This window comes from Rattus norvegicus, chromosome 17, assembly GCF_036323735.1.
Source record: "Rattus norvegicus strain BN/NHsdMcwi chromosome 17, GRCr8, whole genome shotgun sequence".
NCBI classification, from domain to species: domain Eukaryota; kingdom Metazoa; phylum Chordata; class Mammalia; order Rodentia; family Muridae; genus Rattus; species Rattus norvegicus.
In genome coordinates this window covers 50,696,942-50,704,690 of record NC_086035.1, presented here as the reverse complement: position 1 = coordinate 50,704,690, position 7,749 = coordinate 50,696,942, and the positions used below count along the sequence as shown (strand labels likewise).

Here is a 7,749-nt window from a genome sequence, read left to right as displayed (position 1 = left end):
AGGTAGGAAAAAAGAATATAAAATCTTAAAAGAAAATGTAAGCCACATAGTATATTAGAGGTCCATGAGGCAGGAAATCTGTGAACCAATATGGAATTCGAACACAATAAATGTTATAGATATTAAGACATTTAAAAGGTAAATTACATCAAATAAATATGGAATGGCAAACAACTGCAATGATACACTCTAAGAGAACTGTATAGCAAACCACAGCTCAAAGCATAAGGCTCAATAGAAAAATGGACAGAGCTGTAAACAGGAAGTGACAGAAGTACAAGCCCCAAAGGTCTTAGGAACAAAATCCCTTTGTCGGCGCCAGCACCTACGGGATGAAAGAAACACACACACACACACACACACACACACACACACATACACACACACATACACATACACACACACAGGTTATCGTGTCAAGCCAGGAGAGGAAGAGAAAGAGCGGAAGAGAGAGTGAGAGCGGAAGAGTGGAAGAACGGAAGAGGAGACTCCTGTAGCTTTATTCACCACTTATATACCCAAGTCTCCAGGTAGAAAATATCTGGGAAGCACAGTGGGAAACCCTGGCTTGTGACTACCTGGCTCTTGACTTTGGTAACAAAAGACCGACTAGGAGACCTGAATTAATTAGGGAGAAATCCGAGAAGACCAGCCTAAATCTCAAGGATAAAGGCTGAGGAAGCAAAAGGCAGAAGTAAATTGACCACCACCCAGGTGTGGTCCAGGTGTGTCAGTTCCACGTGCATCAGCCGGGCTCAGCAGAGGTCATGCAGTGGAGACATCGGGTGTTTACTACTTGATCTTTTCTTCCTGTGCCGTAAATACATGGGAGAGGCCTCTGTCCAACAATCCCATGACTTCTTAACTGTGGCCATACAGTTACAAAGCGGCCAGGCCCAAATCCAATATGGCTCACTACATCCCTTCATGTTTTCAGTGCCATGGAAAAATAGATCAAAATCTCAACAAGTCATTGTTGTGTGCCAGTTGTAGGGACAGAAGTTAAAATGAGTGCTGCCGACTGCTCAGGAGGGTGATCAGCAGGTGACTTTCCTTAACCATTGTGTGAAAACTACTGCAGAAATTTGCTTTAGAAACATGGGTGGACACATTCCACCTCCTCAGGTATAGGCTTTAGACCAGGATTAGGATGCAAAGCAACTCAAATCCAGCTAGAAAGCAGTTGGTTATTTGCATAACAGCCATGGATCAAATCAGTTTTATAACATATACAGTCACCTCTTGGTAAAAGTGTTGCTGGCTTTCCTCACCCACCAACGGACTTCCTAGCAACCTTCCAGCACTACAAAAACCTATTCAAGAAGGAAGACACTCCCAAGTCATTTCCAACATGATTCTCTCTTACCTGCTTTCACCATGTATGAACTCTTCAGCAACAGGGTCTTGTCATCCAGTCCTGACAGGCACCTGGAAGCAATGGTAATAGCTTACACTGCTCTAAGCACTTGTGAGTTCTCCTTGATCAATAGGGAGGCAGACCACATCTGACACTGATTTTTTTTTAATAAGCTATGGTTTCTGGACACAGCATTATTCACCTATAAAGGTTACTTGCAGGCTAACTCTTTTTAAAGAGAGTAACAAGGTTTTATATGTATAGATGTCTTTCCTCCATGTATGTCTGTACACCACATACATGCCGGTTCCCAGAAGAGAACATCAAATCCCAAATAGCTAGAGTTTCATGTTTGTGTGTCATCAAATGGATGCTGGGAAATTGAATCTAGGCACCCTTGAAGAGCAGACTGATTTTAAGGGCTGAACCATCTTCCCAGCCTGCAAACTCTTTTTGAAATTTATAGTTTTCTGAGTAGCTTACAGAGTAATAGGTTTCTGTCCCTTCCCCACCTTATTCTCTCCATAATATAACCAGCCCCATCGCCAACCAAACCTTCCAATCCTCAGAACTTCCTTCCTCTTTCACATCATGTATGTTCTTCCTTCCACAGTCCCTTCCCAGTGACCAGTCTTTATATACACTCACTCCAACTTAAACAAATACAAAAACTCAAAGCTGGATTCACATATGACAAAGAATGGTGTTTTCCTTTCTGAGCTTGGGTCACCTCATTCAGTATAAAGTTTTCCAGTTTCACCCATATTCCTATAGATTTCCTTTCTCTCTGTAGCTGAATAGATTCCATTGGTATATGAACATTTTCACTATCCATTCATCAGTTGACGGTGACATAGGCTGACTACTTCTAGGTGTTGCAAGCAGAGCAGCACAAACATATGTGCAGCTATCACTTTCGTAGGATATGGGGTTTTTTCATTATAGAGCCAGAAGTGGTATCCATAGCTGGTATGTGGTAGCTTTAGTGTAAGGATTTTGAGGTCCATCCCAGCCATTTTCATATTGGTTAACCTAGTTTACATTCCCTACAGCAGTGAACAGGATTTCTCTTCCTGACAATATTACCAGAATTTGCTCTTATATATTTTTTGATGCTAATTAACATTCTGATTGGTGTGAAATTGAATTTCAAAGTACTTTCATTTTTTTTTTACTAGTTCTCCTCTCAAACTATCCCTCTTCCCTACCAATCCAATTTTGTGTCTTTTTAACCCATCAAGCCCACTTTGTGCTGCCCAACTATTCTTGAATGTGTGTTCTTTGACTAAGGTATGGTTGGACTACCAAAGGCTCCAGTCTTCGAGAAAGTTGACTTTCCTCTGGCAGTAGCTATTAATTGACATACGCTCCTCAGCTAGGCCTGGTACTTCATTTCTAACTCCCCTATGCATGCTGGGATTTGGTCTGGCTTGAGTTTGCACAGGCCTTTTGCATGCTTCCACAACCACTGTGAGTTTATATGTCCAGCTACCTTGTTATGTCCAGAAGACACTGCTTCTGTTACTCAACCATAAACTATTATAATCTTTCTGCTTCCTCTTCTGCAATGATTTACAATGCCTTCGGAGAAGGAGATGTGGTAGAGATGTCCATCTAAGCTGAGCATTCAGCAGTCTCTTTTTCTCTGCACCTTGGTGAGTTGTATCTGTGTTAATTACCATCTAGTGGAAATAGGAGATTCTTGTATGAGTATTGAGAGATGCATTGATCTATGGGTATAACAATAAGTCATTAAGAATGAGTTCAACACTATATTTAACAGAATAGCAGTAGCAGGTTTTCTCCTAGGACCGTTAACCTGTCTGGCTATAAATTCTGAGAATGATGATGATGTCAGATATGGGTTTTATCTGGTAGAGGGGGACTATATAATTCATTTGGAAAGTTAGTGGTCATTCTCATGTTTTTGATGCCATTATTGCTCCAGACTAGTCATTACTGTAACTACCAGAGTTCCCAGACAGATAAGAATAATTTTTTTCCTCCAGTAGTATACATAGTATTTCCAAGTACAATGAAAACAAGAAAGTAGGAATAAAACCTCTAGGTCAATAACAGCTTGATTTCTCAAGCTCTATGACTCAAATATGAGGTGTCTGAAAGGTAATCAAGAGTAGTGACAGTACACTGTAGTGACTTGGAAGTTTGTAAGACACCATTGGATAACAACAGAAGGCAACCTATTCCTGCTATGGAAGCTTTGCAGTGGTAGGCTACCATATGAGTTTCTGCAAAAGGTATGTAGTCATTTTGATTTGTGTTTTCTCTTTGCTTAAGGATATAGAACACTTGGGGGCTGGAGAGATGGCTCAGCGGTTAAGAGCTCCGACTGCTCTTCCAGAGGTCATGAGTTCAATTCCCAGCAACCACATGGTGGCTCACAACCATCTATAAAGAGATCCGATGCCCTCTTCTGGTGTATGTGAAGACAGCTACAGTGTACTTATATATAATAAATAAATAAATCTAAAAAAAAAAAAAAGGATATAGAACACTCTAAAATGTTTATAGTCCATTTATATTATTTCTTTTGAGAATGTTCTGTTTGGTTCCACATACCATTTATTTTTAAATTGGTTTGTTTTCTTAATGCTTAATCTTTAAGGTTTATTTAGTAGTCTACATACTAATCCTCTGTCTGACATATGACTGGAAAATATTTTCTCCTGTTCTGAAGCTAGCCTCTTCACTTTTTTTTCCTTTGACACAAAAATAAATTAGTTTCATGAAGTACCACTTGTTAATTATTCTTCCCTTTTCTTGGGCAATCAGAGTCTATTCGGAATGTCTCTACCTCTAACTATATCTTAAAGTATTGTTCCTGCTTTTCTTTAGAGAAATTCCATTTGGAATTGATTTTTTTTAGAGAATTTATTTTCATATGTATGTGCTTCTATGGGCCTATGTGAGTGCATACACACAAGTGTGTGGATGCACATAGAGGCCAGAGGATGGCATCAAACATCCTCTATCACTCTGCCTATTCCTTTGAATAAGGATCATTTCCTGAACCTGGGATGGTGTTTTCTTGGCAAGAAAGGAAACCAGCAAGACCCAATCACCCTCTAGTCTCTGTTACTCTTAGAGATAGGACCTCTGACATGCAAGGGATAGTCAGGTTGCTGTTTTGAGCTGAGTTTTGAACTCTGATCCTCATGATTTTACATCAAGAACTCAAACTGCGCTGTTTCTTCAGCCTCTGTAGGGTGTGTGTGTGTGTGTGTGTGTGTGTGTGTGTGTGTGTGTATTTAATTTATTTTTAGAACATAAGAATTCTCAGTCATATTTACAACCAGGCCATAAATGAACGGAGTAAGCACTTGAGGTACAAACCCACAAAACATTCTCTGGGGGCAACATGTATTCTGCAACAGTAGGGGTTACAGTGCGGTCTCAGAGGCGAGGATAGGCTGGGGGTACCTTATTTATGACAAGTATTGAGTCTCTGTCCAGTAACCAATAGTTCTGTGTAAAGTCCAGAGGGAGAGGAGGTAAGAACCGGTAATCCAATCAGCCTTCTTGCCAGCCACCCTGACCTTGATGACAAAGTTGTTGCATCGACCCCTGGGGGTACCTAGATAGTAAGGGGGCTACTGTCCTGTGCAGCAAAGCATAAGCAGCAAGCAATTAGGATCAGGAGCACTGGAGTCCCAGTTTCATTGGATCAACAAGGTGTGTAGTGACCTTCCCCCATTCTTGTGGAAGTTTGTCTGGAAGTTTCCTCCCCGTCTTTTTTATTAATTAGCTTAGACTGTATAACCAAACTGTAATATAAATTTCTATCTGTGCTCTTTGAAAGATGGAAATGGGAAGCACTGAGGATTCTGTAGCCAAAGACGGTTTACTTGCTATGCATAGAGGAAACTTTGCTGGAGACATTTTCTTGTCTCAGCCGGTTTTAGAGCTGTTCCCATGTTTGGGGCCCAGTATATACTTTTTTGTTTGTTTGTTTGTTTTTCTTCTTGATTTCTTTCTTTCGTTCAGTATACTGAATCTGCGGAGTGTCTCTTCCTGTCAAATCTAATTTTTATCACTTTTGGTGGAATCCTTATTTTCTCTTCTCCTGTCAAAACAAAAGGATATTCACTTTCCCAAAACAACACATTTCCTGCCTCCTGTTCTAAGGTTATCACATTCATAGGCTGACCGGAATCATTAGCACTTTCTAAGATGCAATATATTTGTAGCTGTGCTATTTGTCACATTCAAAAAGTTTAAAGCCAATAAAGCATCATTTAAACTATCTTGGGGAATCTCCATATCCCTCCTTCTATTCTATGAGCAGATTAGTCTGATTAGATCTTTCCAAAATTGTTTGACTTGTAGGATTGTAACATTTGCATGCCATAATATGTTTTAGAAGTTGTATTCTAGTGGATACACATGTCAAAGCATCAACTTTAATCTGAAAAGGCGTCACCTCCAATAAATGTGCAGTCTCAGAATCATCCTTTACAGAATTTAAGGCAGAAGCCTCTAGCAGTTCTTAACGTGTATCAGTTATCTGATGCATTAATGTATGTACATGTTTTAATTCTCCAAGCTCTATAAAATGAACCATATACTCTACTGGATGCGTATTGTTAATGAGGTAGGATCTGCATTTGTAACTCAACATATTGCATCTCTATGGGTTGCCATTCTAATTCCTCAAGCCGTTGTGACTTCTTTAAATCTGAAACTATTTGTTTTCTGTTATTGTAGTTTCCAGGTTGGATTGTCCTAAAGATTCTTTACTCTGTTTTAAAGAATCTTCTAACATCTCTTCTATAATATGTCACCTAGCATTCTGTCCTTCAGTCCTCTCCTTCTCTAAATCTGCTTTATTTCGAACTTTCTTAAAAGGTTTATATATATATATAATATTATATATTATATATAAATATATTGTATATAAATTACAACCATTACTGAGCACATAATTATTTACATGTTGATAATTGAAACAAAGTTATATAGGGTCCAAGTGACCTCTGTCATTGATTTCCTTTCCATTTTATAAACATAGAATATATTTATTTCTTAACTCTTCTTAAGACTACTTTATTTTTTTAATTACTTTGTTTTTTATAATCCAGTCATTGGCCCCTCCCACAGTTCCTCATCCTATTCCTCCCCACCCCGTGTTTTCGAGAGGATGTTTCCTCCTCCCATCAGGCCTCCCCACTCCCTGGAGTCTCAAATCTCTCGAAGGTTAGGTGCATTTTCTCCCACTGAGGCCAGACCAGGCAGTCCTCTGCTATATATGTGTCAGGGGAACCTCAGATCACCTTCTGTATGCTGCCTGGTTGGTGGCTCAGTGTGTGGGAACTCCCAGGCGTCTGGGTTAGTTGAGATTGCTGGTCTTCCTATGGGGTTGCCCTCCTCCTCAGCTTCTTCCAACCTTTCCCTAATTCAACCACAAAGGTCCCCAACTTTAGTCCAATGGTAGGGGGTAAGTATCTGCACCTGTTTCAGTCAGCTGCTGATTGGGCCTCTAAGAGGACTTATTTATTATTTTTGACAGGATGAAAGACAGGGATCTAATTTTATTCTTCTACATGTAGATTTTTCAGTTTTTCCAATATAATTTATTAAGGAGGATGTTTTTCTCCAGTGAGTGTTTTCGGCATCCCCCTGCCCCCAAATATCAGGTGGCTGTGGCTGCATGGGTTTACATACAGATCTTTTATTTATTATGTATAGTGTCTTGCCGGCATATATGCCTGGAGGCCAGAAGAGGGCACCAGATCTCATTATAGATGGTTGTGAGCCACCATGTGGATGCTAGGAATTGAACTCAGGATGTCTGTAAGAGCAGCCAGTCAGATCTTTTATTATGTTAAATTTATATACACATCTGTTTTCATGATACCAATGCCATGCTGTTTCTGCTGCTAAGGATCAGTATCTTGATATCTTAATAGTGAGTATAGCATAAATAACAACAACAACAACAACAACAACAACAACAACAACTGCTTACCCCTAGAGGCATTACAGGTGTGGCTGCATGTCAAATGTGCAAAAGTATGTGACAGAGTGGAAAGAGGCTATGTCTATGCTCAGTGTTCTGGCCTATGACCATGTGAACCTGAGACCACCACCAGTCCTGCACTAGGGGCCCAGACAGAGAGGCAGCCTGAGATGACCAAAAGTCCTGTACCAGGTAGGCCTGGACAGGTTCCCAGGACAGGAAGCAAGCTGCAGACTAGAAGAACCCTGCCTGAGTCTGTGGGGCCCCAGCAGGAGCGAGCCTGAGACAGATGGCTGGCTACTTGGGAAGTCAAGGTGAGGAACAAGCCCAAGACAACCACCAGACTGATACCATAGGGCTCAAACAGGGAACTAGCTTGAAATGCACACCAGTCTGGTGCTACTCAGGCCTTGTG

At 40.5% G+C, this 7,749-nt stretch overlaps 1 non-coding gene across 1 annotated transcript; it reads left to right on the top strand.

Moving 5' to 3' along the window:
* The first annotated feature begins 7,338 nt into the window (after positions 1-7,338).
* On the top strand, positions 7,339-7,468 carry LOC120098006 (small nucleolar RNA SNORA17). The gene has a single exon (XR_005495951.1). It is a non-coding gene; the product is annotated as a small nucleolar RNA SNORA17 (small nucleolar RNA).
* The last annotated feature ends 281 nt before the right edge of the window (positions 7,469-7,749 follow it).